Source organism: Ambystoma mexicanum, chromosome 6q (genome assembly GCF_040938575.1).
Source record: "Ambystoma mexicanum isolate Mex_15411 chromosome 6q, UKY_AmexF1_1, whole genome shotgun sequence".
Lineage (NCBI taxonomy): Eukaryota > Metazoa > Chordata > Amphibia > Caudata > Ambystomatidae > Ambystoma > Ambystoma mexicanum.
The window spans coordinates 910,547,911-910,573,033 of NC_090937.1; positions in this window are offsets into that span (position 1 = coordinate 910,547,911).

The following is a 25,123-nucleotide window of genomic DNA, read 5'->3' on the forward strand; positions in this document are numbered from 1 at the left end:
GAAAGACGACACATACGGAGATGGTGACAAGGAGAGAAGCGATCCTGCCCTTTCCGACCAAGGCCCGTGAGTCCTCTGCAAATGGAATCATAAGATCAGGAACAATAGCCAGCATGTGTTGCAGCAGATGTCAATGGTGCACGAAACTCTCCTCCACTGATTACCAAGCCGGAGACAGACGCTTGTCTCTGATCGCAGCGGGTGAGTTGAGGGGAAAGTCGATAAGAGACGGAACTGTTTTGAATGAAAAGTAGCAAACAGCTAATTTGAACTGTGAAAGTCTTAAAGAGCGAGTGATAAAAAAAGGGGGAAACCAGCAACAGAGGAGTCCAGCACAACATGGGTGCTCAAGCAGGAAACTCTGGGTGATTACCCAATGCTAGAAACTACCATAACCTGAAGACCTTTGGAAAAGGTGAAAAGAGGTTAAAGTGGTCATACAGGGGTCTTGTAAAATCCTCTGTACCATAGAGAGTCTTTGACCGACAGATGATTTTGAAGAAAAGAGAAATAAATCCCGCTTGGTGAAATTAGCGCATGAACAGTATGTTGCAAAGTTTGGCAAGAGTGAACCTGGCAAAAAGTGCAAAGTCTAAAGTCCCAAAATACAGTGAACTGTTTAGCAAAGGTTGGCAAGAGTGATCCTGGCAGAGGGATGCAAACAAAAAGTCGTGGTCCATATGAACAGTGTGTTGACATGAGTGAACCCAACCGAGAGATTTCCACAGTGAACTGTTTTGCAAAAGTTGTCAAGAGTGAACCCGGCGAAGCATGAACAACTGCTTAAAAAGCCATTAAGATTTGTGAATGCAAGTATTATTGTAAGACTGGGTGAAGTGTATTGTCCCCCTTGGCATTGGGATCCGAGTCCAGCCGAGGGAGATCCCTAAAGAAAGACCTGATCCCGATTGAGGGAAGCATAGGGGTCTCAGCACGAGAGACGGAGATCCAGGGGTTAAAAAGTCATCACCCCAACGTTCATTTGGAAAAGAGCTTTTTGTTTGTTTTGCCGAATACTGAAAAGAGATTTAACCATCGAAGAACCTGATAACTGGTACGAAACTATCGACTTGTGCTGGTAATGCTAGAGTGTGTGCTATGCTCAGGAGATCCACCTTGTCCCGTGCTCAAAACGTGGGGACGGAAGACCCCAGGCAATCACATCCTAACTTATTATTTTTGAACACTTCTTTCTTTATTGAAAACACTATCACACACTCTTTCTGTAATTAGTTGTAAGGATTTGGCAAGAGTTTTTTTTAGTATAGGCCTCTTACTTTGACAGAACGCCACAAGGCGTGCCTTATTTTTCATTTGATTATCAAAGCTTGCTCCCATCTTAGATTTAGATTTAGGTTAGGCATTTTTCCACCCTGCATTTACAGATTAAAAACACCCTTGAGCTGTGATCAGTTGTGTCTGTCATTACTATTGCCACCATGAGTTCCTTACAGTGGGCAACAGACAGAACCAGGGGGCACTGACAGCAAAGGGTAGTGGAAAACAGAAAGCACAAGGAACATGAGTATGGACATAAGTAGAGCATGAGGAGGTGACACAGAGGCAGCACAGAGGAGTGACGTACAGCCAACATAAGGGGGCATAGGTGGTGGAGCATAGACACAACAGGGGCGTGGAGCACACATTGCATATGGGAGTGGAGCACAGACGTCATGGCTGGCACACAAGAGGGTGTAGAACAAATGAGCTCTAGAAACTTCAAGCATCTTTTGTGCTAGAAGGAATTACAATATTAGATCTTAGACAAAATAAATGGACAGACTCAAAGACTCAAAGAGTATGACAAAGTAGTACTTTATTCTCAGTTTAATAAAGTAGGGAGACCTGACAAACATCGGGCTGATGCTTGCACACTCAAAAGTTTGATTACATGGAGAATTTATACCTCAATATGTGTAATCTATGTTGTCATTCTACATGGAAAAAATACAAAACCTATCGAGGGAAGGGATTGGTGAAGGAAACATATCTACTTATAGAAAATATAAGGATCAGTGCTTCATTGGCTACCCCTTGTCTGTAGAGCACGCCTTGAACTACCTCTAAACACAAATAGAACTGATTATAGCAAACAAAAAATCAGTGGATTGGCTCCTGCAACTTTGTATGTTAGGTTGTCCTCCAACCCCACTGATTGGTTGGCTTTCTATCCTAACCTTGGACTTTTAGCTACTTAGCAGCAGGCATGTGAAACAAAATTTAGGTGTTTGAATCTCATCTGAATACTCCCCATTTTCCCAATTTGTCCATCACCTCTCATCGGCAGGCCATCAGCCAAAGTCTTCAGTTTGTAGTTGACCTTCTTGCTGCTCACTGTTCTGGAACATTCAAGGGAGTGTGAGCGCATGACTATCTTAGCTTAAGGCTCTAATGGATAGCCTTTGTTTTTGACTTCTGCGTCACGTGTGAGTTGACCACAAATGTGTCAATTTCAGCCTTCCAGTTACTGCTATTTGATTTAATTATTCATGGTGCTGTTGCTCCCTCTGGCCTCTGGAGACTTGCTCACTCGCTTCATATGAACTTTATACACTTTTAATTGACCAGATTGACCAGCAGATTGGCTCTCACAGATGTTTTCTTTCAACTATAAAGAATGTTTCACATTAAGAGCTTATCCATGTTCTCCCTTTGTGCTTTGTGCCTATCCTTTTAATAATAGCATCTTTGCTCTGGGCCAACCATGACTCATTCTCGAGTCTGCTCATAGGGTCGTCTTTCCACATCTCTTGATTCTTACAACGTTGGCCTGTTTCTGAGGTAGCTTGGTTAAATTTAATGTGAGCCATTGTCCATTTTCTTAATACGGCCGTCCTTGCCACGTTATATATTCCTCTATAGCAAGCTTATATACGTTGTCATTCTACCTTATATTAATACGTATTTACAGTTATTGGTCAGAAAGTTACTTCATTTTCTTTAGATTCATGATTACTTTAGTTTTATGTTCCTATTACTCTTAATGCTTCAGTTACATTGTTACTTAATATTTTCATATTGTTTCAACATAGGTTCATATATCTTCTTCATGAAATCACTTTGTCCTTGTCAGATTTTCTTTAACGTCCATACACTATATTCACGGATGCATTCTGACATCTTGACAAATAACATCCTTTCATGTAACTTTCTTCCATGCAGGGTACATACTGTATGGCTGTCTCAGTGCATAACATCTCTCATACAGTATTGCAACGATCCAGGGGGTCCAATCTATAGCTCTTCTCTGACTGTCCCAGCATAACAGTGGCGAGGGGGCGGGCACTGGCAAGATAGCTCCTACCTGCTCCACTACACAGACATCACAGGTGAGTTAAGCATAGCTAGCACAATGGTAGCATGAAGAACATACATTATGTAGTAAGCAGAGGGGTGTGAAATAAGTTTGCAATAGAGAGCACAAGGGGAGCAAAAGTGATGCACAGACAGTAGAGCAGAGTGGTGCAGAGTACTCAGGAGGGTCGCACGGTGTGGGCACAGACAACACAAGGGTTCAAAACAGAGTGCAGGGTGAGCGCAGACAGCACAAAGGAACACAGGGACATATACATTAACTGTAAAGAGACAGTGTGGTGGGAGGACAGCCAACATGACAGGAGCATGTGGGTTCAAAGGCAGCATGAGGTGAACACAGGAGAGAAAATACATCAAAGCAGTAAATCCTAGACTGAACAAGGGGAGCAGAGTGTAGCAGAGCTGCACAGTGTTGCTCACAATGTTAAGAGCATGAGATGTGGAGTTTAGAATGAACCAGAGAGTGGATCACAGACAGCATGGGGGAACACTTATAGCAGAATGGACTGCAACACAGATGAAGACTGGGCCCTGGAATGGCCTTCATATCCCATATGCAAATGTCAGCCTGAAGGATGAGAAATGAACAATGCAACTCACTGTTCAGCCAATCAGCAGGTGCACCAATGTATCCTACAAATGCAAAGAGATGTTCGCTCAGGCAATCCTTTAAGCCATATACAGTTGACAGTTTCAAAGATACAGGTTCCTCATCAATGGACCAGCTTGACTGATGACAAGATCCAGCTGTGATGATGTCACTAGTGACAACACGACATACAGTCACGAAGCAAACTCTCATTCCTGCATCAAGATAATCAGACCCACACACATAAATGAAGAACATGCTTACACCTTCTATAGATAGAGGACAGATACATACACATACTGTCAAGATTGAAACTGAAAAATCCCTTTCCACTACCAGAGACTGGGAGCCTGCTACATCACCCAGACACAAGGGAGAAAAGTCTGGGTCCAAGGTGGATGTGGTGATCATCACCACATCAATTGGAAAATATGATCTGAACCAGATTAAGAAAAACCACCTGGTCCTGAAGAAGATGACACACTTTGGATAGTCATCGAAACCAAGCAACCAACTGGATGGATGATATCCCTGAAACCAGATGGCATATGGGACATAACTAATGCCACTGTAGTAGAGAACAGACTTCTTCCACCCCCAACTAACTAATGAACTTTGCTAAATAATTAGGATCCATTAATGGTATATAGAAGTTATACGTACACAACATATATTGTATTTAGATTGTCCTTCTAAGAAAGGCCTTGGGGCCTCCCATAACACAGCAACCAATCTACGATATAGTGCCAACACACTCCGTGGAAGGTCAATAAAAGAAAACAGGGCTCTGATGCCCTAGAGAAAAAGTTCCTCCTAGAAATGTTGACATTAACTGAGTAGAGATTGTTTTGCCTTTTAACTAAGAAGTTTATTTAGCAAAAAACATTGTAGACATAGGCACAGCTCTCCTTATCTTTCCCTTTTAGATAGGCGGTACGCCACCTCCTACTTAAGGACAGACACCCTACACAGGAAAAGGGTGTTTTTCTTTATAGGGACAGGTAAGTAACACCTTTAATGAAAAAGAAGAATCATGCTCAAAAATGTTTTCTCCTGAAAGTGTTCCTGTGTGTGATAACAAGTTACCTTTAACTAACACTTAAGGCTAAATTGTGTATTTCCAATCAGAATCCCTGATTGTTGTTAGTGTGACAGTTTTGAAGACACAGGTTCCACATCAATGGACCAGGTTGACAGATGATAATATCCAGCTGTGATGACGTCACTAGTGACAACACGACATAGCAGCCTTAGTGCTGAAGCAAACTTGCATTCCTGCAGCAAGATCTGCAGACCCACACACATACATGAAGAGCATGCTTAGACCTTCTATAGATAGAGGACAGATCCATGCACATACTGTCAAGAGTTTTTACTTTTCATTAGCCAAACACAGAAACCTAAGAAAGCGAAGCATACATGGACTGAGCTTGCAACCGCTTTATCGCAACTAATCATAAGGAGGTATGGGAATGTATAAGCGACCTATAGGGCTCTATCTTGACTAACCTCTAAGAAGATATTAGGGCATGTAAGGAAACCGGTATCCAGTTAAATTGTTGAATGCACATTTTAGAATGCCTTTTTGTCGAAAACAAATTTGCTGAAAATGAATTTCGAATGTGTTTTTTTTTTTATATGTTTTTTTCCGTTTTCGTTAGTAAAAAAAAAGTGTAAATAAAAAATAAAAACAGGGGATTGGGGGGGGAACCCCAAATAAAAAAATAAAATAAAAAATAAACATTCAAATGGTTTTTTTTCCAGCATACTTGTGTCGAGAAAAAGGCATTTGAAAATGTGACATTTGAAAAAGTCACTATAAACCAAGGAAACCATAGAATTACTGTAGTTAATACACATAAAACCACAGGCTTCAAATACATGGATGGAAAAGTGCAGTCCCATCAGCACGGAGCACAGAGATGGTGTTCACAGCCAAGGACAAAGGGTGAGTGGGAGATTCCAGATTCCAGAGACAGTGAGCCACCTGCGGAAATACAGAAGAAAATCCTCGTAACTGTAGAGAGAAAGGCTCAGTTTTGTGGTCCTTGCACACGTGACCCAGCAGAGCAGAACAATGGCTATTTAGTCATGGTGGGAAGAGGAGGTGTTCCCAGCTAAGCAGACAAAATTAATACATTTGTTGTCCACCAAAAACTGCAACCTGTATGCACTCTCTCAGGCTAGGTGATCAGACCAGTGGTAACAATGGGGACACATAGGACCTCATTGCAACTGTGCCGGTCCGGTAAGAATGGTACCGGAAAGCCTATTGGCACCGTTGTTACCGGATTGGCACAGTATGACTCTGCAGGCAGGTGGCATCCAGCCCGCCATGGTCAGAGGCGGTGGAACGGCACCCGTCCGCAGAGTTTCAAGGAAGCACCGGCACCGTTATTAACAGTGCCGGTGCTTCTGTGGTCCCCATTCCCATTGAGTCCTTTGGGGCTCATTGGGAATGGGGACTAACAGAATTACCGGTGCCTGACTTCCTGGCCGCTGGGGTTGTAATACCCCAGTAATACTGGGAAGTCAGGCGCTAGTAATTTTTTTCGGGTCTGGCGGCAAGCCGCCTCTATCACCAGTAGGCTTACCGCCAGACCCGTAATGAAGCCCAAAGTCTTTCTCATTACCTTGAAAAGGTATATTGAGCGCGTAAATGGAACAGGGTCCCAGGCCTGGGGGGACTTGCTCTAGCCAATCCAGATGCTCAGATCATGGGGTGGTGTAGAATGTTGCATGGGCCAATGGTCCAAGAGGAGGCGTTCCCAGCTAAGCAGACAAAATTGATACATTTGTTGTCCACCAAAAACTGCAACCTGTATGCACTCTCTCAGGCTAGGTGATCAGACCAGTGGTAACAATGGGGACACATAGGACCTCATTGCAACTGTGCCGGTCCTGTAAGAATGGTACCGGAAAGCCTATTGGCACCGTTGTTACCGGATTGGCACAGTATGACTCTGCAGGCAGGTGGCATCCAGCCCGCCATGGTCATAGGCGGTGGAACGGCACCCGTCCGCAGAGTTTCAAGGAAGCACCGGCACCGTTATTAACAGTGCCGGTGCTTCTGTGGTCCCCATTCCCATTGAGTCCTTTGGGGCTCATTGGGAATGGGGACTAACAGAATTACCGGTGCCTGACTTCCCGGCCGCTGGGGTTGTAATACCCCAGTAATACTGGGAAGTCAGGCGCTAGTAATTTTTTTTTCGGGTCTGGCGGCAAGCCGCCTCTATCACCAGCAGGCTTACCGCCAGACCCGTAATGAAGCCCAAAGTCTTTCTCATTACCTTGAAAAGGTATATTGAGCGCGTAAATGGAACAGGGTCCCAGGCCTGGGGGGACTTGCTCTAGCCAATCCAGATGCTCAGATCATGGGGTGGTGTAGAATGTTGCATGGGCCAATGGTCTTCATGCGACCGTGCAACAAAGAAATTGATAGATTTGTCAGGGAGTCTCAGGCGAAGACACTTGACATGGGAAGGCCAGTGAGAATACAGATGTATATGGGTTCTATAGGTAATATGCCGATCTAACCAGTAGGAGTTTCTTGTTGGTTTCTGGGGATGGTGTTAATGTTTGTGCATCACCGTCATACAAAACCGGGTGACACAGGCTCAAATGATGAGATTGCCAGATATTTTGTTGTTTCCTGTATGATCCCTGCCTATTGGAAAATAAACACAGTGGGCCTCATTGCATGTTTTCCGGTCCGGTAACAATGGTGTTGGTAAGCTACTGGCTCAGTTGTTACTGGACTGGCAAACTATGAGGTCTGCGGGCGGGTGCCTTTCCGCCCACCAGGTCTGACTTGGCCAGTGGAACGGCACCCACTCACAGACCTTGACGGATACACCGGCACCATTCATGCATGGTGCCGGTGCATCTGTCATCCCCATTCCCATTGAGTCTAATGGGACTCGAATGGGAATGGGGAGTAATTCTTTCAGGCGCCCAGCAATAGGGAATTACCGGGACTGCTGGGGCTGCAATGCCCTGGTAGATCCCTATTGCCAGGCACTGGAAAAAAAATAACTCTGCGGCAGCCCTTCCAGTATTTACCAGCACGGCTACCACCTGACTCATAATGAGGCCCAGTGTATTTGCCCCATGGCTTAGTTCTCCGTTATTGCCAGGGGGAAGGTTACGGATGGGCCCCAGATACTCTGCTAACTTGTGGTATTGTTGATGAGAATGCCCCCCATCCTCTGCTCTACTATTACAATGTGGTGGCAGAGGATGGTTGGCTATGTCCGATGGGCAAAAATCAGTCTCATCCCAATACGGCTCTGTCACGACTAACCTCTAAGAAGATATTAGGGCGCATGTAAGGAAACCATACAATGACTCTAATGAATACACATAAAACCACAGACCTCAAATACATGGATGGAAAAGTGCAGTCCCTGCAGCACAGAGCACAAAGATGGTGTTCGCAGCCAAGGACAAAGGGTGGGTGGAAGATTCCGGAGACGGTGAGCCACCTGTGAAAATACAGAATAAAATGCTCACAATTGTAGAGAGAAAGGCTCCATTTTGTGGTCCTTGCACACATGACCCAGCAGAGCAGAATAATGGCTATTTACTCATGGTGGGAAGAGGAGTTGTTCCAAGAGAAGCAATCAAGATTTATACATTTGTTGTCATCAAAAACTGCAACCTGCATGCACTCTCTCAGGCTAGGTGATCAGACCAGTGGTAACAATGGGACACTTAGGGCATCATTACAACAGTGCTGGTCTGGTAACAACTGTGCCGGTAAGCCTACCAGCACCGTTGTTACCGGATTGGCACAGTACAACTCTGCGGGCAGGTGCCGTCCAGCCCGCCAGGGTCCGAGGCGGGTGGAACGGCACCCACCCGCAGAGTTTCACGGAAGCACCAGCACCGTTATTGACGGTGCCAGTGCTTCCGTGGTCCCCATTTCCATTGAGTCCTTTGGGACTCAATGGGAATGGGGACTAACAGAATTACTGGCGCCTGACTTCCCGGCTGCAGGGGTTGTAATACCCCGGTGTTACTGGGAAGTCAGACCCCAGTAATTTTTTTCAGGTCTGGCGGCAAGCCGCAGCTTTCACCGGCAGGCTTACTGCCAGACCGTTAATGAGGCCCAAAGTCTTTCTCATTACCTTGAAAAGGTACATTGAGCGCTGTGACTGGAACAGGGTCCAAGGCCTGGGGGGACTCACTCTAGCCAATCCAGATGCTCAGATCATGTGGTGGTGTAGAATGGTGCATGGGCCAATTGTCTTCGTGCAACCCTGCAACAAAGTAATTGATAGTTTTGTCAGGAAGTCTCAAGCAAAGACAGCTGACATGGGAAGACCAGTGAGAATACAGATGTATATGGTTCTATAGGTGGTATGCCGAGCTAACCAGTAGAAGGTTCTCATAGGTTTTTGGGGATGGTGTTAATGATTAGGCATCACTGTGATACAAAACTGGATGACAAAGGCTCAAACCTGAGATTGCCAGAGATTTTGTTGTTTCCTGTATGATCCTGTCTATTGGAAAATAAAGGCAGTGGGCCTCATTATAAGTATGGCGGCAAGGTAACAACGGTGCCAGTAGTGCTACCGGCACCATTGCCACTGTACTGCCATACTACGAGCTGTGCTCGCAGGTGCCTGTCAGCCCGCCAGGTCTGACCTGGCCGGCAGAGCAGCACCCGCAAGTACAGCAAGTCAGATGCACCGGCACTGTTGTAAACGGTGCCGGTGTATCCAACATCCCCATTCCCTATGGAGCTGAAATGGGAATGGGGATGTACCGGTTACAGCACCCACGAAAAGGCAATTACCGGGTCCGGTGGGGCCGGAATACCCCGGTAATAGCCCATGCACAGGTGCCAGACCCGGTTGCGAGTTTGGAGGTAGTCTTGCCAGTTTTACCGGCAAGGCTGCCTCCAACCTCGTAATGAGGCCCAGTGTATTTGCCCCCTGGCTGAGTTATCCAATATTGCCAGGGGGAAGGTGTTGAATGGGCCCCAGATATTCTGCTAACTTGTGGTATTGTTGATGCGAACACCCCCCATCCTCTGGCATACTATTACAAAGTGGTGACAGAGGATGGTTGGCTATGTCCAATGGGCAAGAAGCAGTCTCATCCCGTCACAATGCCTCGAAAGCTGTGAGGTGACCCACGGAGACCAAGAGATACATGGGAGGTGCACACCGTGAAGAGGTCCTCAGGTACTGCCTTGAAGAAATTCCTGTCTGCTGTCAGTGGGATGCCCAGCAGACCAGAAAGGGGGAGTGGAAGGATGAGGGAGAGCCGGTGGCCGAGAGATGTCAGCCGATCACAGAGTTTAAGTATAGACTCAGCCATTTGGCAAAAAAGGGGAAATGGCAACCAGATGTTGGGTGGTGTTGAATGTTTCGGAGTTGTTTAGGTGCAGAGGTGGATGTCAATTGTTTGTGGTAAGGGAACATTCGATCTTGGGGTGACCAGTTTTTGGCAGTTGGCCTAGATGATTGGCTCAAGAGTACAGGTGACAGAAGTTATATAAATATTGGATTTCCTGTAGATTGGGCATTGTAGTTCGGGTCATGGATGTCAGTATCCCCGTGTATAGGGCTTAGCAGGTAAAGCTAGCTTGAATCACAGAAGGTGTTGTTCTGGTTAAGTCTCGCGGAGGCGTTTTATCTACACAGTGATGCTGTAGGTACAGATTTAACACGTGACATATTGGTTTTCCCTCTTAGGAGGCAGGACGATGGCCATGTATGTATGTAGTTTTGGAATGTTGGAATGTTGGTGCATTTGGGAAATGTTAAGATAACTCAGTGAGAATGCGGGTTTCATTGATTTTCTTGTTCTCTCTCTCTCTTTCCTGTATAGTAAAGGTGACATCACTAATCAGGATTGCACATAGGATTTGGGATGCATTAGGGGTGCAGAATTTTGTAGTGGTTGTAAACGACAACAGAGGATTAAAAAAACTGTTGTGTTTTGGGGCGGTGCAAGGAAGGCGCATGCGTAGGAGTGGTGGGTGTGCCTTTGGAGGCAGAGAATTGTGAAAGGGTTGTGGGTGGAGCAATCCCAGGGCATTGGTGTAAAGCCAGAGAGGCTGGTGATTTCTATTTAATTTAATTTACTTAATTGATTTTTTATAACGTGCCTAACACCATACATGAGTTCGGATTCTAAGCGTGAATCTGGTATTCGTACCTCTGTTGCTCTGTGTTAGGCAGAATTGCATGCAGTACTGTCTGGGACCACCACACACAATTAGGACTACAGGTGTAAGCAAGACCAACCTTTGGTATAAGTCTGTACCACACAGTTTGTTGGTAGTGAGCTGAGCAGCAAGGCTTATCTCAGGTGTGAATGAGAGCAGTACCAGTAGTTACACAAAGGGCTTTCAATCACAGTGGTTCAAGTAGACACTTATACTCAAGGTTTCTTGGTAAAACACGTATTCATTTATTTACACAATTATTTATAAAACATTTCACTAGAAGAAGACAACTTAATATTATAGACCACTACACTTCAATACAAAACTCTACGTTTTTGAGACAGGTTGAGCTCCCTTGAAAAAGGAGCCAAATGGCAGTTAAGTTACTTAGCAGCGACCAAAAAGGAGAAAAGTAAGTAGAATAGATTATATATACTTTCTAGGCAATGCAAATAGTTGCAGTTCACCAGAATAGTTCAATTCAATTCAAGTCAATAGGCCAGGCCAAAGTCAATGGGCTAGTGTTCTGGATAGGAAAGAGCAGTTCTGGTATCAAACGGTAAAGTCTTTGCAAAAGTTCACTGAAGTAGTTTACTCAAAAAAGAATCATTTGTGGGGTCACAAACTGATTAGGCTTGCAAGTTGGGAAAGTTTCACAACCTTTCTCCCCGAGAGTGGCATTCTCTCAATCGGGTTTGCACTGTAACATTGTATGAAGAAAACAAATGTTGCTGAAGTCGTGGTTCCTTGCAGTTCCTGCAGATCTTGATGTTCCTGAGCCTTAGTCGTGGCGACACGAGGGAGGACATCGGGGGACGCCTTCACTGCACGGGATCATTGAAGAAAGCAAACAAAATAGAGTCACTTCAGTTCCAGTAGCTGTAGCTTCAAGAACACAAACTGGTGTCCCTCTCCCTGGTTACACCTAACCAGCCTTGAGAATGGAATCCAGGTGTCTTATAAGTTGATTGGTCCCACCAACTCCAAGGAAGAAGCCGTCCTTGAAGGAGCTTCTCTGTCAAATGAAATTGGGCATTTTGGACCTGCAGCAGGGCTTCACCGGGCAAACCAATGGTCCAGTGGTTGCAGCAGCCGTCCTCCTCCAGCTCGTCTTTGGTTCTTTCGTTCCATTGGTCGACTCTGCCTTTCAGTCCAAAAGCCTCTCCTTTTAAACAGTTTACTCCCTTTCATTCCAGCCTAGCTGTCACTCACCCAGCAGGGTGGCTGTCCTTGCCGGACAGTCAGCCAGCCAATCACGCCAGAGTGCAGTCGGGTCTCATACGAGACTAAGCACAGGCAGTTTCAGGCACCTTCCTCACTTCCTGCCCACCCCAGACACTCAGACGCCAAGGGCGGACTTCAGTCCTGAAGCCCGCCAAAGGCACATGAACAAAGGGACCAAACCTGGTTTGGCGTGCAGAGAAAAACACCAGAAGGACCTTTCCAAAAAGAAATGGTGATAAAAGAAGTCCAGGACCCATTTAAACAAAGGGGCTTAAGGCACCATCTTGAAAAACCTGGCTCCTGTGATTTTTAGCTACCGGTGTTCGCGATCGGGAAAAATCATAGTAGTTTGTTGTAAAACCACTGCCACCAGCCTTTTCAATAGGAAAGGGTAGCATTTGACTGCTGCATGAGTGTTTAGACACAGGGGATACTATTTAACCCCTCCAGCACTCCATTGTAAGATGGTGTGTGCTGGGTCCATGAATTTGGAAAAGACTAGTAAAATCAATTTCACTTTACATTCTCTTGGAAAAAGTAGTTTATCCCAGAGAAGGTATTTAAACCTTTGAGAAGTCTAAAAGACATCCCTGTGTCACTGCACTGAGGGTGCTGTGTAACACACATGAAAAGATGATGCCTATGGAGTTATCTAAAACTCCATAATCAGAGAACACAAATGTAAAACACATAATGAACCCTTAGCCATCGACTCCTTTGACTCTTGGCTCAATATCTCACTAATCCCGCTCACCCCACTTGCCAATCCTACGCTTGGATTCGTGTTGCCGGCTACTAATGGAATTTAGGTTATGTGTTTTTTGAGGAAGAGCTAAAAGACCAGCAAAGCTTGGTTATATGTTGCACACCAATGCAATGGAGAATGGGGAGTTCTACTTTTTTCATGTGAATGTTTCTCATGATTGTATTGCTCAGGTTGAGAATATAATCATTAGGCAGCCAGAAACCTTTTGCTTGTTTTTTGATAATATATTCCCATAGCACACCTTATTTGTAGATGTATTTGCTGTTCTTTGCTGATATCTTAATGAATGTAAGAGCATTTTGTATTTATCCCATGATATATTCATCATTCTTCTTTGAGTTTCTTCCTGTTTTCCTTCATGGAAATGCAAACCTATGTAATCCTTTGCATAATAGTGTATAATCTGTATGTGAACTAGGCACAGACTATAGACCACGAATGATTAACATGAAGAGAGGCTGGACAACATGACACGGAATTGTAGAAAAGCACGAACGTTTTGATGTCCAGCACTCTCTCACCTCTCCTTGTCGGCTGCTGCACACTGCAAGGTGTTGGGAGCCGGATAGCTATCTGTTGTGCTTTGAAAACGGTACAGTAATAATAAAAGATCTGTGAATCTTTCAGCCCGTGATTGGTGTATTTCCTTTGTGGTACTCAGCCTCGATATTCCTTTGTTCTTTCAGATGGAGCCCAAACAGGGACCCTCGAGATTGATGCTGTCAGGTGGCAAGACATGAAACCTTCCAGCATGGACCCAAAGGGGGACCAAAACTTAAAGACACCAAGGTTAGCAGGGGCTAGCAACATTAAAAGCAGACTACTCCTGTCCCATTTGCAGGAGAAAGGCAGTAAAGACTTCATTACCCAGATCCCCCTGGGCACAGAACTACAAGACCAAGCCCAAGAGGGGCGGGACTTGCGCACGCGTGCGCACAAAGAAAACCCAGGCACGGGGCTTGTGCTTAAGCACCCGGTAGGAGAAGACGTGTTCGGAAGAGCTCCGAGGTCGGGGATCAGCACGAGGGGCCACGCCCCAACAGGCTCCCATTCTGGCCCCTCGCAAAAAAAAGCTAAGCGCTCACACTGGGGGGACTCCAGAGATAAGTGGAGATTGTATGGTGAAGCCACAACGGAGGTCCAGGAAGGCAGTTGGGGGCACGCGCAAGGGGGACTCCGCCCGCATTTACTGACCCCCTTGCCAAACAAAAGCTAAGTCATGATGGGGCATTGCACCGCGAACTTGGCATATCGCGCGTGTAACCCTGGGTGGGAAATCCCGAACCCAGCGTAGTGCATGAAGTTTGCATGGCAATAGCTACGTGGGGAAATATTGTAGAGCAGAGTGCTCAAGCCGCTGCACGCCATGTGCGGCCGATACCCCGCTTCCTTGGTTTATAGGCGGATCGACCCTGTGGCTTCATCAGTACATTGCGGGGCCCCACGTGGTGACACCGCATTGTTGGTTGACCGAATTAACCCGTGCACAAACTAACTACTAACAGAAAGTGCTCTGAACTGTAGCATACGCAATAGGGTGTGATTAACTAATTGCATGCTCATGCTAGCCAGTGAAGTTCTGAGTGTATGTGTGAAGTAACACACAAGGTTGTAACTCAATGCTCTCTTGCAGCGGTAATACGCTCCAGATTACGAACGGACCAGAGAGTACGCAGGCAGGAGGCCAGTACTCACCCCAGAGCTAAGTCTATTTCCATCTTCCATGACTCACTGCTGTATATGTATACACTGTTTCTTGTGAATGTATATTGAATGTTTTATCTGATGTTCCCCTCCCTGTCCACTTCCCTTCACCTAACCCTCTCACCGGTTACCCTAAAATTGAACCTATCCAACCATCGAGTCCCTAACCCTCTTTCCCCGCTGGAGTCTCGGTAACTTGAGTAAGGTCAGGCTTGCAAGTGCCCAGACTGCTGAGGGGATGGTTGGTTCGTGCCACTCCTGAGCCTGAAGACTGGAGTCTGACAGAAGCACAAGCCCAAGTGTACCAGGCTCCTGGGTGGTGCGGGCCAATCGGGTCATGGAGGACCTCACTAAAGTCCTGCAAGAATTGCAGGCCAATCTCGCTGCCACTAGACAGGATTATGCGGTTTTGGCCACTCAGGTGCGCAGCTTGGCAGCGCAGACCTCTCCCCTTCCAGGTGGTGCAGGCGCCCCTAGTCCCGTTCAGGTTCACGTATCACCTGAACCTGTGGTGCCCTTAGCTCCCCCTGAACGATACTCTGGGGAGCCACAAAAGTTCCAAACTTTCCTCACCCAGTGCAAACTCCATTTCCTGACCAAGCCAACAGTGTTTCGAGCCATTCAGGCAAGAACTGCGTTTGTTATTTCTTATTTGTCTGGTGATGCAGCGGCCTGGGCAAACTCTCTGGTACAAAGGGATGATGGGATCCTCTATGATTGGGAGGAGTTCCAAATGGAGTTTGGTAAAATTTTTAACCGTAGGGCGGCAGCCATGTGCAAAGACCGTGAACTTTTAACTTTACGTCCAGGAAATAGGGAATTGATCACATATGTGACTCAGTTTAATCGCTTAGTGGCGGAAGCTGAGTGGCCACGTGAGAAGCAGATGTCTCTGTTCTATCAGGGGTTGAGAGATGAGCTAAAAGACCTCATTGCCCAAGTGGACCCACAGCCCAGGGATTGTTCCGCAATGGTGGACTTGGCCTTGCGGTTAGACCATCGTCAGACCGAGCGTCGAGGGGACAAGAGACGTGGTGACACACAACCTATTGCTCGCTTGGATCAGTCTTGAGTCCCACATCCCACAGGTTCATTTGAAAAATCAACCGGGGATGAACCAAGGCAAATCGGTGCAACTAAGGGTCCTCTCTCTAAGGAGGAGAAAGAGCGCCGCCGGAAAGAGGGACTATGTTTATATTGCGGCACCATGGGGCATTTCGTGAAAGAATGTCCTACGAAACCAAAGTCTCAGGGAAACGCCTCGGCTCGGCAGTAGTAGGGGTAGGACAGTCGAGCCAGGTAATGGAAGTTAACCCAGTGGTCGGGTTAGTTAATTTTGCCCCGCATGTTACTCTGTCTGGAGTTTTGGGATTTTTGGGTCATGAGATCCCTGTAACCCTCCTCTTGGACTCAGGAGCCACGGGAAACTTTATCAATATTACCTATGCTCATAAACTGGGAATCCTGTTATGCCGAAAAGAGACCCCCGAGGTTGTGAGGGCAGTTGGTGGGACTGCTTTGTGTTCTGGTCCTGTAACTAACAGCACTCAGACTCTGACGTTGTGTTGCCAACAAGCTCATGTGGAGAAAATCCAGTTTGACCTTATCGCAGCACCTCAGTTCGGGCTAATTTTTGGTCTCCCGTGGTTTAGTAGGCATGATCCTCAAGTAGTCTGGTCAACAGGGCAGGTGTCCTTCACGTCTCCGAAATGCATAAAGCAATGTATTCCTATGACGCACGAATCACAGACTGGCCAGAATTCCGTTTTTAGTGTGGGAGCAATAGCTACAGAAGATGTCGATTTGAGTACCCTACCTTCTGAATATAAGGAGTATGCTGATGTATTCAGTAAACAGTCCGCCGAAACTTTGCCACCCCACAGGTCGTTCGATTGTCGAATAGACCTTGAACCCGGGGCGGTGTTAACGTGTAGTCGGGTGTATGCACTCACTGAGGCCGAGACCAGGCACCTGAAGGAGTACATAGACACCAATTTGCAAAGCGGTTTTATAAGACCTTCTAATTCTCCAGTTTCGTCTCCCCTCTTCTTCATACCGAAAAAGACCGGAGATCTGAGAACGTGTATAGATTATCGCGGAATTAATCGGATTACAGTCAAGAACAGATACCCATTACCATTAATCCCGGTGTTACTTGATCAGGTACGAAAAGCAAGCCTTTACCACAGCACCAGTTTTACGGCATCCAGACTTGGCTCAGGCATTCATTGTGGAAACTGATGCTTCCTCTTATGCCATCGGAGCGATACTCTCACAACAAGACCCACAGACCGGGTTGTTACACCCGGTAGCTTATTATTCTTGAAAACTATTGCCGGCTGAGACACACTATACTATTGCCGACCGTGAACTGTTGGCAGTTAAAACTGCGTTTGAGGAGTGGCGGCATTATCTTCTGGGGGCACATCATACCATCACGGTAATTACCGATCATCGGAATCTGCAATTTATTAAGACTGCTAAGACTCTTAGGGCCTCATTACGACCCAGGCGTTAAGGGTTAACGCCGTTGTTAACCCTTAACGCCTATTCTGATTTTAACGGCTGCTCTTAGCAGCTGTTAAAATCCATGGCGCTAACCTGCCATGATGATAATTACGCCACCGTAATTTACGGTGGCGTAATTAGCGCCTTCCCCACTCCCATTATGCCCTATGGGGCAAAAATGGGAATGGGGAAGGGAAAATGGGAAATGGGGATTTACCGCCCCACTCACCTTGGAATGAGGCAGTAAATCCGCCATCCACCATGGTGTAAACATAGTTTACATAGTTTACACCATGGTGGTAAAGTTGGCGCAATTAGCGCCTGGGTCGTAATGACCCCCTTAGTCCACGAAAAGTACGTTGGGCTTTGTTCTTTGCTGATTTCGATTTCCTCATCACTTATCGCCCTGGAAGTGACAATAAAAAGGCAGACATATTATCCCGTTATCCTGAGACGGAAACCAAAGTAACTACTGAACAGTCGCCCATAATACCAGTCACGCGCATCATAGGAGTAATAGGGAGGCCAAACATCTTTGAAGATGTCTTAAAGGCTATGAAGGCCCGAGACTTGCAAGAATGGAGCACGAGAGGTTCCAAGCATTCGCTCGTTGATGGCCTTCCATATTATAATAAGGCCTTGTATTTACCCACAGCGGCGCTCAGAAAGGAGGTGTTACAATGGTGTCATGATGCAGTAACCGCTGGTCATCCGGGTGTCGCTGAAACTCAGCAGAATATCACACGGCACTACTGGTGGCCGACTCTCCACCGTGATGTGCGGGTATATGTCGCTGAATGTGACATATGTGGCAGACAAAAGGCAAGTCATCAGAGGCCAGCAGGCTTCTTACAAACTTTACCCACTCCCCCCACACCATGGCACACAGTTACCATGGACCTAATCGCGGACTTGCCGCCAGTTCAGGATTATACTTCCATTTTAGTGGTAGTCAAATCCTTGAGTAAAATGAGCCACTTCATTCCATGTAAGGGAGTGCCCATGGCAGGGGAAGTAGCGGAACTGCTTTTGCAAAACATTGTACGATTACATGGATTACCAACACGAGTCATTACCGATCGTGGTCCGCAATTCACATCGCGGTTCTGGCGGGCTTTTTGCCAGTTGATAGGAATGGATGTGAGTCTGTTCTCTGGTTATCACCCAGAGACAGATGGACAGACGGAAAAGGTGAATCAAGGCTTAGAGCAGTATCTCCGTTGTTACACCACAAGTGCAGAGTCATCCTGGGTCCAGTACGTGTGGTTAGCAAAGATTGCCTACAATAACACGGTGCACATGTCAACAAAGTATACACCTTTTTATGGGGTATATGGTTATCACCCAAGGGTATTGCCCACGGCCGTCAACTCACCACAAGACAACCTACCCACTGTAATTGGACGACATGCCCATGCACAACAAGTCTGGTCAAAAATACAACAAAATTTGGAAGTGGCCAAGAGTACTTATAAAATGTACGCTGACAAGAAGCGTAGAAAGGGACCCCAATACAAATGTGGCGATCGAGTTTGGCTCTCCACGCGAAACATTAAGTTAAGTTACCGGGTCCTCGTAAGCTTCAACCACGGTACTTAGGGCCATTTAGTATAACCGCAATAATCAATCCAGTGGCAGTGAGGCTGAACCTACCCAGCCAAATGAAAATACACCCCACGTTCCATGTGTCGTTATTGAAACCAGCTGATCCTTCCATCCGTACTACGCGACCCCCCCCATTTTAGTTGAAGGTTATCTGGAGTATGAGGTGAAGGCCATCCTGAATTCCCAACGAAAACGTGATGGGTTGTACTATCTGGTAGACTGGGTGCGGTATGGTCCGGAGGAGCGATCCTGGGAGCCTGAGAGTAATGTGCATGCTGCCAGGTTGATAAAGGAATTTCATCAAATTCACCCAACTAAACCGAAACCCAGATCCTTCTGTGCGGGGGGGAGTACTGTCAGGAGGCAAGACATGAAACCTTCCAGCATGGACCCAAAGGGGGACCAAAACTTAAAGACTCCAAGGCTAGCAGGGGCTAGCAACATTAAAAGGAGACTACTTCCTCACAGGAGACTGTTATGTCCCATTTGCAGGAGAAAGGCAGTAAAGACTTCATTACCCAGATCCCCCTGGGCACAGAACTACAAGACCAAGCCCAAGAGGGGCGGGACTTGCGCGCGTGTGCGCACAAAGAAAACCCAGGCACGGGGCTTGTGCTTAAGCTCCCGGCAGGAGAAGACGTGTTCGGAAGAGCTCCGAGGTCGGGGATCAGCACGAGGGGCCACGCCCCAACCAGCTCCCATTTTGGCCCCTCGCAAAGAAAAGCTAAGTAGCGCTCGCGTTGGGGGGACTCCAGAGATAAGGGGAGAATGTATGGTGAAGCCACCACGGAGGTCCAGGAAGGCAGTTGGGGGCACGCGCAAGGGGGACTCCGCCCGCATTTACTGACCCCCTTGCCAAACAAAAGCTAAGTCACGGTCGGGCATTGCACCGCGAACCTGGCATATCGCGCGTGTAACCCTGGGGGGGAAATCCCAAACCCAGCGTAGTGCATGAAGTTTGCATGGCAATAGCTACGTGGGGAAATATTGTAGAGCAGAGTGCTCAAGCCGCTGCACGCCACGTGCGGCCGATACCCCGCTTCCTTGGTTTATAGGCGGATCGACCCTGTGGCTTCATCAGTACAGTGCGGGGCCCCACGCGGCGACACCGCGTTGTTGGTTGACCGAATTAACCCGTGCACAAACTAACTACTAACAGAAAGTGCTCTGAACTGTAGCATACGCAATAGGGTGTGATTAACCAATTGTATGCTCATGCTGGCCAGTGAAGTTCTGAGTGTGTGTGTGAAGTAACACACAAGGTTGTAACTCCATGCTCTCTTGCAACGGTAATACGCTCCAGATTACGACCGGACCAGAGAGTACGCAGGCAGGAGGCCAGTACTCACCCCAGAGCTAAGTCTATTTCCATCTTCCATGACTCGCTGCTGTATATGTCTACACTGTTTCTTGTGAATGTATATTGAATGTTTTATCCGATGTTCCCCTCCCTGTCCACTTCCCCTCACCTAACCCTCTCACCGGTTACCCTACAATTGAACCTATCCAACCATTGAGTCCCTAACCCTCTTTCCCCACTGGAGTCTCGGTAACTTGAGTAAGGTCAGACTTGCAAGTGCCCAGACTGCTGAGGGGATGGTTGGTTTGTGCCACTCCTGAGCCTGAAGACTGGAGTCTGACAGATGCCACCTCATTGAAGAGTTGATGCGGCTATCAGACCGGTATCGGACGCGACACCTCAACAGTACTGCACGATCCGATCCCTGGACGGTGAGCACGCGTTCTGAGACAGCATCTTGACCAGGGTCCATATATCGAGGGGGGCAGTTTGCGGAAATCACCAAACATGAGGGTCCTTTGACCTTTGTAATCCAATCGGACCCCCCTTTGTCCTTTGAATCAGGTGAGTCATGCCCCGATTGCCAAGTATCCTGATATTTGGTTGTAGTATTGTACTCGCAAGCACAATCAGTGCCAGGTTACACCAGTAATCTGATATGCCTGGGAAATTGTCTGCCTGTTTCAGGGTCGTTATTCCGCAGAGACAGACAATCTTTGGAATTTGGCCGTCCGGCACCACAGGAGGGGTCGCCGGCATGTACTATGTCTTGTAAGTATGGCATTGGTAGTATAGTATTCAACGATATTTGGCACAGACAAACTAGACATGCTCCTGAACTTCAGTGGCCAGTCAATGGTAGTTTTGAGATTGCTTGGATAGAGCATTTAGAATTCATATTGTTAAAAAAAAAGCTAGACCTGCAGCATTTGATGTAATACAAAATTGGAAAAAGGAAGCTATGCAGCAAGTCGTCACATGTCAAACTCAGAAAAGGCATTATTGTACGATCAACAAAGACAGTCAGAGTCTGTTAGAAATGTGGATAGGGCTTTTCAACTTGGTATACAGAAAATATATCCGTCTAAAGATTTTCATACCTCAGGTGAGCTAATTGATAAACTCTTAAATGATTGTAGGCCTCGTGCCACTGCACTACCTCCTTATGTACCTATTCCTACTGTCTTACCTATTCCTGCTGTCGCTCCTCCTCCCGTAGCAATTCCTGTCCTTCCTGTTGCTCCTCCGCCACCAGTTATTGCTCCTCTTTCTATTGTTGTTCCTCTGCCTGTACCTCCACCTTTACTGACTGTTACTGTTCCAGTAAATCCGTCTTTGTTGTAAGTAATAGTGTCTCCATTACCTGTTGTACAGGATTTATCTACTCTCTCTTTTCCAAGCGGTTTTGCTCCACTTGTAGCTGATAAAGCGGCGAGTGCTGAATCAAAAATTGTAACGCGGAATATAGTTTCCAAAGAAAAGAGGAGAAATTTGAATGCATGGGCTAAGCAATGTATAGAGAACGGTGAACAATCTACTGTCTTAGCTACACTCCTTAATTTAGAAAGTATTCCCGATCAGAATGTCTTTTTGAGGGGATGGGGATACATTTGGCTGTAACGTGGAATAGATTGTCGGACACAGATATCCCACAAGGGCTGAGAGACTTGAATGTTTTAGCTTATTCAAGGGATACTGCGGAGAAAGTACATGAGCATGTCGAGAGGGCTTTTGAGTTTAGAAGGGAGTTAGAACGGTTACAGAATGAAATAGATGGTGATAGTTTAGACATCTTTTATGTGCAGAAAAGGTTCGTTCCTCCTCGTAAGTCAACGAGTGAAGAAACGCAAATTTGCACAAGGGATGCGCTTAGATGGATTTCAGATATGTCGATATCTCCCATAGAAGTATATGATACGTATAGTCAGTATACTCCAGAAATGCAGAAGAAAGTGTTACAGGTAATGGTAGAACACCTGCAGGATGAATGTATAAAGCAAAAGGTTTGTTGTCCCGCAGAATTATTGAATATTTGTAAAAGAGCTTTTGCGTCCGATACTGCTTCCACCACTTTAGCGCTTGATTTGGCTCTATTGCTTAGTAAACGTTTGGGGTCATCTACTTCTCAGCGGCCTATGAGAGAGGTTCCTCCGACATTCGTTCCCAAAGTTGAGATTCCGGCTAATGTTGCAACAGGTGCAGCAGCCATCGATATTGAAGCTCATTATGTATCACAGTTTGTTCAGGTCCCGTTCTCAAGACAGGAAGTGAATACTATTAGACAGTTGATTCCAGACATTAGGAAGAATCCAACAGGATTTTACAAAGAAATAGAATCTGTTCTGCATTCGTCAGTTTTTACTTTGGGTGATATAGATTTGTTGTTCCCCGTGATCCTACCTGCTTATTTATGGAAACAGATTAGGACTATAGATGATCCAGCGGGGTTAAGTGACACGTGGGTTAACTTGGTTAGGTTAGATGGAGAAAAGAAAGCTGGTGAAAGACCACTGCAAGTGATACTGACTTTGCTAGATAGGATAGTTACAAAATTAAAGACTTTGATTCCAGAAAGAAGGATTGTTTGGGACAAACTCACTGCTTGTACTCAAGGAAAATGTGAGGGTGCTACCGAATTCTTTAATCGGTTAAAACAAGTGTTTTCAGATTTTAGCGGACAAAATTTGAGCACAGAGTCAGGCAAAAGATTGTTTATGGATAAATTTGTGCGTGGATTGTTGCCGGATATCCAGTCACAAATTATGACTTCTGAGAGTGCTTGGCAAGCTAAATCACAGTCTGAAGTATTGCATATGGCTCAGTATTATGAGAATATAGTCAATAATGAAAAAGAAAGGATCGAAAAGAAAAAGGGAGATCTAAAAACTAAGGTATTAATGCAACAGATGGACAGAGGGCCTACAGGTGGAAATACACAGTTTCGAGGTCAATTTGTTCCACAAAGTAATACGCCGTTGGGTCCTGTACATGCAAACCAATGTGCTTATTGCAGACAAGAGGGTCATTGGTGAGCACAATGCCCGATCCTCCAGCAAAGGTCGAATAACACATATGGTGTCATGGATAGATGATCCAGAGGCCGCCCTGGGGTAGGGGGTCCTGGTAGGAGCCAGTTCGCTCAAAATTCTCAGTCTGTCCGTCACAAATCTCCGGTTTGTCTGCAATGTCTAGGTCACTTCCCAAATCGGTCTCTTCCCCCTCCTCCTCACCTGAAGAAAGGACCTTCTTAATCTTCTTCTTTCTTTCTTTGCTGTAGGTCCTCTTTTTTATTAGATATGATCTGCCGCAAAACAACACCACAATGGTTTCCGAAAAGTACCGGAAACCAGTGGCCCTGGATCCGCGATAACCGGAGGGGAAAAAAACCAGGTAGGCCAAAAACCCCGAGACTCCTTGATGCCAGAGGATGGAGTCCCGATAACTTTCAGCGGAAGAGGTTGGTCTTCGACTATATACGAGAACCGGGTAGTAGGTGCGGACTTCACCCGCAATGGAATCGAAGTTGTCTGCAGTCGAAGTGGACCAATGAAAGAGAAGGAATGAGGTCCGAGCATCCAGAGAGAAGCCTAAGGTAAGTAGCAAGGGAGAGGAAGGCAGAATTACAGGAGAATGCCGGAATCCGTAAAAAATACGGAAACAGAGAGACAGAGAGTACCAAGACGAGAGCCAAAGAAAGAAGGACTGTCCGCCTGAGGGGAAAGGACAAGAGAAACAGAAGGAACGAGAGGGACGGGCAGGAGCCCAAGGCAGGACAGGGGGGCTCAGCAGAGCCAAGAGAGAGCACTAGCGTATTAACCAGCAGTGAGGAGCTAAGTTGCAACGCGAGTTGCTCGAGGAGTGAGAGCCCTGATAACCCTGGTGGTGGACATCTTGAGAAAGACTAGCGCGCAGCCAGGCGTAGCTGCTGTAATGTGGCGGAACATTTCAATGGCGGTCGAGCCTCCATCGAAACCAATGCCTCGTGAAAAAGGGGCGCATGACACTTTCTTGCAAGATAATCAGCAACATAGTGTAGATAGCAGAAATATTTTTGATAATCCTTCAACTACCTATCTCTCTGAAGATCTTGTTTTCGATGATATATTTTTCCTTTAGGACAGCTTGAAGCAGGGTTTGGAACCGACACCTATTCCCGTTAATCAGAAAGGTCCCTACATTGAGATGATGGTGGGGAATAGGAAGCATCTATTTTTGATAGACACAGCAGCACAGAAGTGTTCCATTGATCATTCTCGGGTTCTAGACATTCCACTGTCAGGGCAGAATAATGTTTCTGTAGGGTTTTCTGGTATTCCAGTGGTTAGTCCGGTTTCTCTGCCGGTACCGATTTCACTGGGTCCATTAACAGATCACTGTCCGTTTCTTCTGACAATGAACTGTGGAGAGAATTTGTTGGGGTTGAATCTGTTGAAGGAATTAAATGCAGTAATTCATTGTTCTTCGGATGCACTGCATTTGACGATTTCACCTCAGCAATTTTCTGCCTCACAGTTTCTGACTAGACCTTTGCCGCCAGAGTTTAGTGAAGCTCCAGCGTGTTGTTTTGAAACCAGGAGTTAAGTTGCCACACATTCCACAATATACGATTTCAGTTGATGGTGAGCAAGCCTTGAAGTGTATAGTTTCCGTCTTTGTCATCGTGGAGTAGTCGAAGAAATTGCAGGAAGTTTGTGCAATAGCATGATTTTACCGGTGTATAAAAAAGGGGATAATGCGATTCCTTTCCGTTTCATCATCGATTTGCGCGCTATCAATAAGATTGTTTCTCTACAATTTCCAATTGTGCCTGATGTAACAACGATACTAACAATGATTCCAGCTTCTGCTACTCATTTCAGTGTGGTGGATCTTAAGAATGCCTTCTTTAGCATTCCCATACACGTGGATAGTAGATATTTGTTCGCGTTCACC